The sequence below is a fragment of the Alosa sapidissima genome, chromosome 5, assembly GCF_018492685.1.
Source record: "Alosa sapidissima isolate fAloSap1 chromosome 5, fAloSap1.pri, whole genome shotgun sequence".
Classification (NCBI taxonomy): domain Eukaryota; kingdom Metazoa; phylum Chordata; class Actinopteri; order Clupeiformes; family Clupeidae; genus Alosa; species Alosa sapidissima.
Genome location: NC_055961.1, coordinates 36,976,990 through 36,989,501, shown reverse-complemented (window position 1 = coordinate 36,989,501; position 12,512 = coordinate 36,976,990). Strand labels below are relative to the sequence as shown.

The following is a 12,512-nucleotide window of genomic DNA, read 5'->3' as shown; positions in this document are numbered from 1 at the left end:
CCGGATTACTCTGGAACGGCTTATTGTACAGGGGGTTGCATTAGATAGATAGATAGATAGATAGATAGATACAGTAGATAGATACTTTATTGTATTCTGGAAACCAGACTCTCTGACTTCGCAGAGAGTCTGGCCTAGATCCATAGGCGTTCGTTTATTTCTGGGTGGGAGGGCACAGTTTGAGGTTTAAAATCATTGGAGTTCCTTTGAACCGGTTTGAACCAATCACTAACAACCGGCGTTTCGTCATACAGAGAAGTTTCTCTGCAGCACGCCCATAACAAGCACGGGTGCATCTTATCAGCAAACAATCACACGTTTCATCTGCGTAACTTTCGCCATTTATATGAAAGTCAAACTTTCATATAAATGCAACAGTACGTCCAGAGCGCCACTTAAGCTTGTATGTGTTGTCGTTTTCGGGTGAAATTACCTTTTGAATGGGATTCCTATAGGGCTACTACTTTTTTGATACAATCGCGTCAATATCGCTATTTTTCAAATACTATGAAGGCTCGACACAACATGAAACTTTGATCGAAGTATCATCAGTGTCTCTACACATGAACTCGAGCATTGAGAACATTGTTGGTGTACACAGAGTTTACTAAAAGAGAGGTTTTGAACAACTCATTTTGTCTGCTCGCTGCCATCTTGCAAGGAGTGAGTTGTCCAAAATCTTTCTTTTTAGTAAACGTGTGTACACGAACAATGTTCTTAATGCTCGAGTTCATATGTAGAGACACTGATGATGCTTCGATCAAAGTTTCAAGTTATGTCGAGCCTTCTTAGTGTTTGAAAAATAGCTATTTTGACCCGACCATGTAGCCTACTAAACTACAGTTTGACTCGGGTACGTTCGTAGCCTATTTCAAGTGACAAAATCTATGACTAAGTTTAGCTGACGATATAACATCCTACTACACTGTGACTTTGTTCATGACACTCCTGTTAATAGGCTAAACTATTATTTACATTTGCTCAAAGATTTAATAAGTATAAGTCCTTTTCGCTCCCTACGTTGATGTATTCCAAGCGATCTGCTTCAGGGGCGGGGACGTAGTAATTGAAACACCATGCCTGGGTACGTAATCGCTCTCAGGGACGCCCTCTGTTCGCTGGTTGGTCGGCTGCCCAACTGCCGAAGTAAACGAGCGTGAATCAACCTATAGACCTCTCCAGAATATGTCCCGCCTCCGTAACTTCTGTATCCATCCAACTTCCGGGCGTCAATTGTCTATGGGAAATAACATGGCGTTTCAAAATATCATACCGGTAAAACATCTGTAGGTAGCGAAGTAGAAAAAGCTGGTGGGCAGATTGGCCTACACACTTCTGCCATCTAGTTTCCACTGGATTTTTTGATCGTCGGTGCCGTTTTAAGTAGTATACTATAGACTATACTACTTAAACAGCACCGACCAAATTTCCCTCACGGGATCAAAAAAGTATATATACTTATATGAAAAGCGGACAAAAATGCAATCATTAAGTTATGAAATGAGACGCCTACACATTTCCTCACTTTCTTACTCGACTTCTTTCTTATGTCCAAACGTGTTCTTAAGTGACACCGCGAAAAATTATTGCATGGTGCAACAATATAATCTTAAATAATTATTATTTATGTCTGTGTGTGGTATATAGCCTACATTGGATGTTTACATGCGGATGTCAAAGTTTTTCTATTTTCGTATTGATGTGAATTAAAGTGTAGATCCGAAGTTTAAACGGTAGGCCTATAGCTGTGACGTGCAGTCACCTGACATCACCATCAAATGAGAGGATATTTCAGAACTATTAACGTGGACAGCTACTCTTAAGAGCAGTGCATGCGCGTTCACCAAACGAACGAACGAACCAAACTAAACCAAACGAACAATCGTCGTTATCGGGACGACAGAGACACGCTCTTTAGAGGGTTTTCTACGATTCATCTTACGATCGTTCGTTTGGTTTTTCCGACTGTTTCCCGAACATGCTCGTAGCGTGAACGCGCGTGCACTGCTCTTAAGATGCGCTTAAGGGGAGCTGTCCACGTTAATAGTTCTGAAATATCCTCTAATTTGATGGTGATGTCAGGTGACTGCACATCACAGCTAATAGGCGTACCATTCAAACTTCGGATCTACACATTAATTCACATCAATACGAAAATAGAAACACTTTGACATCTGCATGCAAGCGTCCCAAGTAGGCTAGGTTATATACCACACACAGACATAAATAATTGTAATTATTTAAGATTACATTGTTGCACCATGCAATAATTTTTCGCGGTGTCACTTAAGAACACGTTTGAAGATAAGATAGAAGTCGAGTAAGAAAGTGAGGAAATGTGTAGGCTTAGATTTTGATGCATACTAAACCACATGTTCCTTTCTCTGCTTTTACCTCATAGGCCTAATAAATTATAGCATTCACTTAGCGAAGATAATGGCAAACTATTCTGGCAACGTCTCGTTTCATAACTGGATTGCATTTTTGTCCGCTTTTCATCACATTATTATGACCATTAAATGTAGGCTATACTATTTTGCACGCTAAAATCTGATTCATCAGTGTTCTGCCTTCCATAAGAATGGATCCTATTTTGTATGCGAGTACCTTATTTCTCATTCCTTTGTGTATGCTGCCACCTTCTGGTCTTTTGGGGTAACTGTTTAGTAGTTAAGTACTACCAGAGCCCGTCTACGGAGAGCCTTGCCATTCCGTATTAAGTCCCATTGTACCGAATTTTGGATGCAGTTCCACCAGAGTTCCACTGGGGGCGATCGCCATGAGTGCAGAATGAATAGGAGTCAATGGAGCTAGACGGCTAAATTTGTCTCCTTCACCTGATTGTCATTGACAAATCTCAGATTTGATTGTAGTTTGTATAACTTCAAGGGTTATAGGTCAAAAGTTGAATGAACGAGTCCTTATGTCCTTTTGATTTCTTACAGGTTGGGTCGTTGTTGCACATAACACGCTAGCATTGTGCTAATGAATGACGTCATTGACACATTTGAAAGGCTTTTTAGAACAATTAAGTGACTTTTTAAAAAATATAATACTCCACCAAATGTATTTTCTTTGCCTCCCCTTTCGAATACAATACTCAAATTACTTGAAAAAAAATTATATCCCGAGAAAAGTGGATTTTGAGGTGTACAGCTCCATAGACCTCCATGCATTCTGCACTCGTGGACGAGCGCCGTCATGTGGAACCACAGAAGGAACTGCAACCAGTTCAGAAACCGGAAGTTTTCCGAGAGTGGCAGTTCTCCCCTTATTAGACATTCTCTGGTACTACTTCCTGTTAATACTTCCTGATTCACGTTTCAGTCGACCACAAGTTTTAACCAAAGATTGTTAAGGCGGAGCAAGATATTTCATCAGGAGCCACTTCCGGGAACCCGGATCGCACGAGGGGGGGCTCAAAATCCCCCTTTATGCAGAGCAGAGGCAGCGACTGCTCCATTGAAGTCTATGGGCATAGCTCAGAATTTCACCACATATGCTAAGGTCTTGGTTCTATAGAGTTAGGAATGTGAATTTCGGGCACATTTTCATGATCCTCAAACCCTTCTGAACATTTCAGGTACATTTTTAGCATTTTTGAGCAATCCAGTCTGGAGAAAATCAACCTTATATTAGGTGTGCCCCGGTTATTTATGCCGCTGCTGTTGGCCGGTTGCAATTTACGCTCATCAATACGTCATCGACACGCCTCTTTATGCAGACAGGATTCGATCCCCATTTCGCGCCCATAGACATGAACTACGACGAAGTATCTTGCTCCGCCTTAACAATCTTTGTTTTAACCATTGAGTGTCCCAGTGACGCCACTTCCATTTGCCTCCATGGGACCTATCTTTCAAAAAATTTTGAACGCCAGTCTATGGCGAAAAATAAATGATTTTCTGGTCCCGGTTGACTTGTGCCTTGAATTACCCATATGATGTTTGTCAATTTTAAAGACAATTTTTCATGTAAAGACATTTGCAGTTTGTTTCGTTACTATTGAATTACAACATTGTGAAAGATCGTAATTCCAACGACTACAAACCCATCAGTCACGTGTCGTGGAAAAACTAGTCCACTTTCGAATCCACTGAACAATTTATCACTTAACTACTTACTAATTAGCACTCTGGAACAAAGCGTCCGAAGGAGACAATGCAGACAGGAGATCTCTGAAGACTGTTGATCTTTATTCACCGTATTGCAGTGATAGTCCAGCCTAAACGATGTCCAGACCAGGTGTCAAGCAATAGGGTGATGTGAGATGTCATCAGCTGGCGCCCCCGATGAGATCTGACTAACAGGTGGCTGCGACCTATCTTTTATACTCCTTAACCTTGGGGTTGGGCCCTCTCGCCACCCTCAAAAGACACCTGTTGGCCTATCAGCATCCACCAAGGTTACAACTATTGGTGGAACCCATTGTCTCATCATGCATAAATTATATGCAAAACTGTCTCCTCCTGGGTTTTTTCCCAGATTCAGTTTTTTTCCAGTTGTAACAGGGCTTCTTATCTTGCCACCTGTTACTTGGCCTTGCTGTTACCACCATTACATCATCCAATTACATCATCCTCTCACTCTCGACCATCTAGTTCACTGTGAACTCCTTCACCTCGACCATCTAGTCAGATGTCACTGTGAACTCCTTCACCCCCTCGACCATCCAGCCAGGTGTCACTGTGAACTCCCTCACCCCACTCCTTGACTGCTGGTCTGGTCTGTTTAAGATGTGTACAGGCCTTGAAGTCTCATAATAATTGCAGTAATATCAAAGTTTATAAAAACCATACATGCATCCGTTAAGTCATAGAAATCCACCACACACGCTAGTGACATTAGCTCATTCACAGCCACACTAGATTGTACAAGCATACCAGCAACAGGTCTTAATTGGGCTTTCCTTGCCGATGAAAATACCATGAGTCAGAGGATTAAACACATCAGGTAAGTTGTATTTGTCCATAGACTGTACATTAGATACTGTTAAGTGATATTGCAGGCAGCAAGATGCAACCGTTAACTAGCATAACAGCTAATCTTATCGTTTCATTACGTTGGTGACGTAGCTACATCGTTCGAGACGAGAGATGTAGTCCACTGAGCGGATTCACACAAAACCAACATAACTTTTGAAGTCTATCGAAAAACAGTACTTTCTTGACATGAAAAATTATCTTTTAAATTCACACACATCATATGTGAAATTCGTGGCACAATTCAAACTGGACCAAAAAATAATTGTTATCTCTCCATTAACTCCCGTTCATATTTTTTTGAAAGATAGGTCCCTTGTAGCGGAAGTAAAACGGAAGTCACTGGGACACTCTGTTGACAGTATAAGATATGGACAGAGTCATCACGTAGACGTCAATCGAGGCGGGTGAAGCAAATTTCAACCGTTTCCTGTTGGTCGACAAAACTTTCTGCGCAGGCTCAGGGGACGTAAATGTAACGTAGGCACGTAGTCTGACTCGTGTAACTCTTGATATAGCTGCACCGAGAGATTGGGTATGTAGACACTTACTTCGTTACCACCAGTGGTGTAGTGGGGATTTTTAAAGTGGGGGGGCCGCTATTTTAATGACGTCATTGCAAAAACTGTCACAGCTCGTGTCCATTATCGCGGCAAAGCCCACCGCGCCGCACATAGCCCATTAATTTCCTATGGAGAGCGGCAAGGCGGGGTATAGATAGATAGATAGATAGATAGATAGATAGATAGATAGATAGATAGATAGATAGATAGATAGATAGATAGATAGATACTTTATTGATCCCCAGGGGAAATTCAAGAAGTTTACGCTTCCGCAATGCACCTTGGGAAGGCAGCGCTGCCATTCGAACAGAAGCGGCGTGTCAAGAAGTTGGGCTCGGCTGAACTTTATGCAAATGAGAGCGGCTAACGCGAGGCAGTTAGCCAATGAAATGATAGCCAGTGAAGTTCGTCTCTTGCGGGTCCTACCGGAACGATAGTGGCGGAATTGAACAGTTTAAACTACATGCCCACAAGCGGCAACTGATTTCAGCCAATACACGCCCACAAGCGGCGACCGCGAGATGGGCTAGGCATCTGCAACTGTCTACGCGCCACAATAATGGACACGAGCCGTCACACTCGCACCTCCACATACATCGGTGCGTAAGGCCAAGGCCAAATTGTTACCAGCTTTCGTGAACATGAAACCGAATTTAAAAAGAAAACAATTAAATGACATGGATTAGCTTCAAAATGTAGCCTAATGTCTTCACCCAAACTACACTTTTCCACCAAAGTCTATGAATATGGTCTGTAGCTTTTCCTTTTGCTGTATCATACAATAAACAAACCATAATGTAGAGTAGCCTATGTAATCTAGCATAGTCTAATCTCCTTGACGCATAACATGCCGCGGCATGGCTTCATTCATTACCACACGTAAACCATGGCAATAACAATAGCACAAGCAGGATTCACACGCATTCAACACACTGTGTGGGCAATGTAACTCAGTTTGAGGGGGCGTCATATGAATGTCATTGCGAATTATTAAAATGCAGAGGTGCACAGTCAATAAAACAAAACAATAACAGAAAGAACACTTTGCTTGGATGGAAGTAGCTGCACCAATCGTAAGTTTTTTTCTAAAGTTGTTCAGGTTCACCGTTGGGTCATTACTTATGGTTAAATAGCCTTATCACTTATATTGGAGCTCCCTCGATAAAAATCTCTCTATTACTCACACATGCTTATCGTGTCATTTTGACCACTGGATTAGCCTAGTAGGCCTACCTGCTTTGTGCAAAACACAAACGAAGGGCCATGAAGATGCGTGCTAGATTCGGATACAGGCAGTTGCATAATCTATGGTTTTCTAGCTACTTTCGGGTAACGCGGAACGAAGAGCTGTGTAGTTTTTAATGTCTTTACGCATGGTGGAGTGCTACAGCATGACGGTCATTCTTGTAACGAATTTTAGGACAAAGAGGCCTAATTGGAGACGTTTGCGTGATGCGTTGTTACCACTGGTAACAACACTTGTTATATTAATAAATGCTTATTAAAATGCTCAAAACAATGCTCCAAGAAGTGGGGGGACGGCGTTACCCCGCGTCCAACGCCCACTACACCCCTGGTTACCACCATGTCTACATTACTGTTCTAAATGTCCTAGTTGTTCGTAGATAAATGTGATTTCATATAAACAGCACTCGCCACATTCATAGTCTAGGCTACTGTCAGTCTATCAAAACTTCGCAGAAATGTGCTCTGATGCTTTCGTTCTTATCCAGAGAATACGGTTATTTTTCTCCTGTGCGACGCTTTCACCCGCTCTGGTTGTATGCTCATTACGTCACTTTAGCATTGATTTCGGAAAAAAGTTTATTACTCAGCCTTTAAGTCAATTACGAGGTTATGACGCCAATTACACAATGTTGTATTACTCCGAAAATAGAAAAAGTTCATATAAAGGCTTAGAACGTCTCAGATCAGCCATATTGTATACGCTCTCCGAACGTTCGCCTGCCCCCTTGGTTTTAACACTGATGAACACGGTGCCAGCTATTCTCCTTTTTACATTTGAGCTTTGGACTTTATTTGTCTGTAAGTAGATGATTTGTGTTAGAGTAATATTCCTTGTCATATATCTTTGGTTTTCGTACTTCTGTAACTTAGATATATGTTTTGTGCATACTTTAATTAGCTAAATTATGCTAGCTCTCGTTGGTCACGAGTCATGTTGTAAACGCTATTCGCTAGCGATCTGTGTGCTAAGCTATGTGGTTAGCAACATTGGTGACTTGTATTTCATATGTAATGTAATTGGAAACTTATATGTATTTTCTGTATTTTTTTCCAGTTTTACAAAACAAAAGAAAAAGATATATAAACATATCAAAAGATTGTTGGAAACTTCAGTCCTTGGATTTATTTGGAGCTTTTGACAAAGTGTTATCTGGGTCATTCTACAGAAACGCACACTTTTGACATGGCAAGATGTCTGAAAATTTCTTTCATTTTCTAAACTTTAAACTTAGACCACACTATTACTTAACTTATTGGCTGTAAGAATACACTTAAGGGACACCTTACATATTTTTTACCTTTATTGACCGTCTATTTGTCACTGGTGTTACCTTACTCATTTTGGCAATAATTATAGCTTTTTAAAAAATATCTCTCAACCTCTTCAGCACATGTAAAAAGAGCTACAGTACAATAATAATGCAAAAAACAGGAGATTATTGATTTATTTATTTTAATAATGATTGTTAAAAGTTTGTTTGAATGATGTTTATAGAAATGTATTCTCTATAAAAATGAAAATATCATAAACAGTTATAAACAAATAATATTGCAATTGTTTAAATGTCATCTCTTAAGTCTAGCAAAATTAAATTAATATGAAATCATTATCATGTCGAATTTGACACATTTGTCCTAAGACCTTTCTCTTTAACGATCACTTCTCCTCCACACCCAACACATAATTCCATACAGATAACTTGTCTTTGTTGTATTGTTTTGTTTGGTTGTTATTGTGTTTCCCTGCCTTCCTACTATGTAAAGCGACCTTGGGTTGGAGAAAGGCGCTATATAAAATAAACATATTATTATTATTATTATTATTATTATTATTATTATTATTATTATTATTATTATTAATGTTCCTGAAAACACACACAGTAACATCAGTGACATAATGTAACACCAGTGACCAAAGATCTTGACTGCTCAACTCTAATTAAGTATATGACACCAAATTGTTACATGTAGGCTAATAAAATCACATTGACAATAAGTGAAAGTATTTAACAAAGTGTAAACAAGAACAAGAATTAAACAATAATTTCATACATTGTAACTTAATTTGCAAACAACAAAGATTAACGATCTTGAGTTTAAATTAGCTAAATTATGCTAGCTCTCGTTGGTCACGAGTCATGTTGTAAACGCTATTCGCTAGCGATCTGTGTGCTAAGCTATGTGGTTAGCAACATTGGTGACTTGTATTTCATATGTAATGTAATTGGAAACTTATATGTATTTTCTGTATTTCCCTCAACTATAAATAAGTACATCACACCAAATTGTTAGATTTAACAATAAAAACTAATTTCAGTAAGTGTAATTTAGTGAAAGATTGTTAACAACAGTTTAACACATTTTGACTGCAATTGGAAACAAGTAAAGGTCCAACAACATATACATCTAAACTGTGATGCATACTGTGTTATGAGTAGGAGTGAAAAAATGGAACCGTCTCCAGTTTATTTCATAGTGGATAATTTTACATGTTCAGTTGTCCCTTAATGAACTCCCAGGATGTCTGATCAAGCTTAAGTGAGCGCTTATTCACTGCCAGTGGCTCTGGAATTAGGCACATGATCTGGTCATCCCCATACCAGTTGATATCATCTCTGGGGCTTGGCCAGAAGAACTTATTTATTCTGTTGCAGTGCATGCATTTGACTTGAACACTGTTTTCCTCCACCTGCAGGATGATGCCAGGGTAGGGCACGTCATCATATCGTACAACACACCATTGGCCACAATGGTGTTGTTCTATGACACTGGGTCTGAACCCTTTTCCTGGATGACTGATTGCCTCCTTAGCCACAAGGGTAACCTCCTCTAGATTGTGGCATGGACAATCAAACACCCCCTCAGCAGCCTGGCAGAAGAAGCTAATGTCCCTGTATTTGAGAATGCCTGGAGAAACACTGAGGACCTCGTGCATTCTCATTGTGCCTTTGTGCCTGTTTAAGGGAAAGGCAGACAATGTGCAGTCCAAGCAATCACCATAAGCGCTTGCCTTGGAACTGCTGCAGACAGTGTTGTCAGACATTTCCTCTAGGTTTTTGGATTTTGAAATGCCCAGTTTGTACAACTTATCAGCCATGAACCAAGTTTTCATGTGTCTTACACTGACATGTCTTTCTGTCTCTTTCTTTTGGGGGAACCACCCAAAATGGCCTCTGGCGGCAGAAGAAAGCATAAGAAATTTGTTGGTGCTCTGCAAGAGCCCAGACCCTACATTTTAATGTGGGTCAGGCTCGTCAGGCTAAGGGACAAGTAAGTGAGCGGGGTAGTGAGAGCGGTAAGCAAGATGGTCTGTCAATAGCCTATAAATAGCCTGTGTGTGTGGGGGGGGTGATATTGTATGCATTTGCACAACTATGTTTCACATTTTACCTTTTTCCCTCCACTTTGTACCTTGCCATGTCGGGTAATGTATCTGGTGATGGTGGGGGGGTCAATGTTTTTGTGTTCAATGCAATCCTGAGTCTTTCCCTGCATCTCTGCTGATGAATCTGCCATTCCTTGCGTTGTGCTCTCTTCTTCCTCTGTGTTAAATTGCTTATTCTCTTCCTCTTTTTTGTGTCAATGTCTCTGGCATAACCCTGTTTCCTTTTTTGTAAGTACTCTTCCCTGTGTTGAGGATCAGCATCCCTACGCTCCCTGTAAAGCCTCTGCTTCTGTGCTGCACTCAATTTAGCCATAGCTGTCCAAACAAGGTTTGACAATGAGAAATAAATGTTATGACCTTGACAAATTAGTACTATTATATACAAAACAACTTAATAAACAGTTTTATATCATGTTTATCTATATGGACATCACTGGTGTTACTGACAGTCACTGGTGTTACCCACATGAGGTAACACCAGTGACAACTCTCAAGGAAAATGAAATTTACAAAATGGCTGCTACAGGGAATCAAACCACATGTTGTCATTCATGGTATACTCACTAAATTATGTATATTAATCCATTTGTAATCTTTTTTTTTTTAACTTTTCAAAGAATAAAATAGGTCATACCAGTGACGTCAACTAAAAGCTTCAAAGGAAAACTTAAGATAAATGAGAATATTTCTCAAAAATGAAGAGTCAGTGGTCTGCATGTGTCTGTCTTCTTTGATCTTCAGGAAGGAAGTAAATAGATGTCCTTTGATGTCATCAGTCTGATTTTTTTTATGTCAAAATAATAGTCTTTTCTAATGAGGTAACACCAGTGACATGACTCCATGGGACATACATTTTTATCATTTTATTTGTAATATTTAATTTACATTTTGTATTTTTTTCTAATGCATATAATATATTTGATAGTTATGTATATATTATTGCAATTTAACTGAATAAAAAACATGTTTTTGACTTATTGCCCTCTGCCTTTGTACTTGACAGTTGGGAGGGGCATTTTTGTGGTGCCTGGGAATTCATAAAATTGTTTAAAAACAAATATTGTCATAATGATGGCTCAAAAAGGTGTAATTGTTCAGGAAACATATTATTCTACTTTAAAATATGAATAAATTGCAACAGTAATATGTTTTTAAAATGTTATAGTCCTCTAAAGTCAGGGGACAGAAAAGTGTGCGTTTCTGTAGAATGGCCCATCTAGCTGTCTAGTTCTGCCTGCTGGTGACTCAGTACGAGAGCAGCATAATCAGGTAAACACAATAAAGAATGGGAACGTAAGTTGGATTATGTATTCTAAGTTGTAATTCCTCTGTTTGTCCTGTTGGTGACCTCAGTGAGAGGTACTGTTAAGACGCTCTTAGCCGGTAACGAGAACTCTGGAGCACTCGTAGATCTACAAGTGTTTTCATGACGTTCTTAAGCTACGATGGTTTCGGGAAACAGTCTGCAAATCTTAAGACGTTCGTAAGAGGGACTTTACGACACTCTTCGGCTTAAGATGCTTTTGGGAAACTGGGCCCTGAACGACACTTGGACCATTATTTCTTACTTTTGCTAACCGTTTCCCAGTTGTACACTACCTACCAGTAAGAAACCTGCATCATTATCATCACATCATTATTCCCAAACCCCCATAAAGACAAATGTGCTATGCCATGATGTAATACCATATAATACTAGTACAGCGGCTAAGGCCAGATTTTTACCTACCCCTAGTGATCAAAAATTGAAATGAACCCCAACACATAGTGCCCCCTAGTGGCCCCTATCTTGACTTTAAATATGGCCACCAAAATATGCCCTCTTTTTCTACATTTATAATGCTATGCTGCTTATAACACATAATATGACGTGTCTATAGCCATCTTGAAGCATTATGAAATACATAATGAGACAATCATGCATAATTAAAATGGTAGACATGTTGGATTGTAAGGAAGTAGCCATACATTCTGACACTAAGTCAAAAACTGGGGTGCGCTTAGGCTATGTGTGAAGTTTTGACTGTGTGACTAAACCCTGCGCTTGCCTGGGCTCAATCCTTCTAATTTTCCCCCTAGAGGTTGGCATGCTAGCAAGGAGGCTAAAACCCATGGATGCTAGCGTCTGTCAAGTCTCTTAAAGAAACATGCTGCCTTTTGGGAAATGAGCTATTTTGTCTTCTATCCTAGTTAGATAAGTTAGTACATACACCCAGTCAGAGTTAGATAAATTAGTACATAACCAGTCCAACACATCCTACTGTCCTACAGCCTAATCCAATTGAGGTGGGTGGGGCCAATTAGCATATGCTAAAGTTTCTTTTAAGGCTCATA

At 39.8% G+C, this 12,512-nt stretch overlaps 1 protein-coding gene across 4 annotated transcripts in view; it reads right to left on the bottom strand.

Annotated features, from left to right (window-relative positions):
* The window catches only part of crfb12 (cytokine receptor family member B12), a 34,737-nt gene that overhangs the window by 16,864 nt on the left and 5,361 nt on the right, over positions 1 to 12,512 (bottom strand). The gene's annotated exons all lie outside the window — the stretch shown is intronic.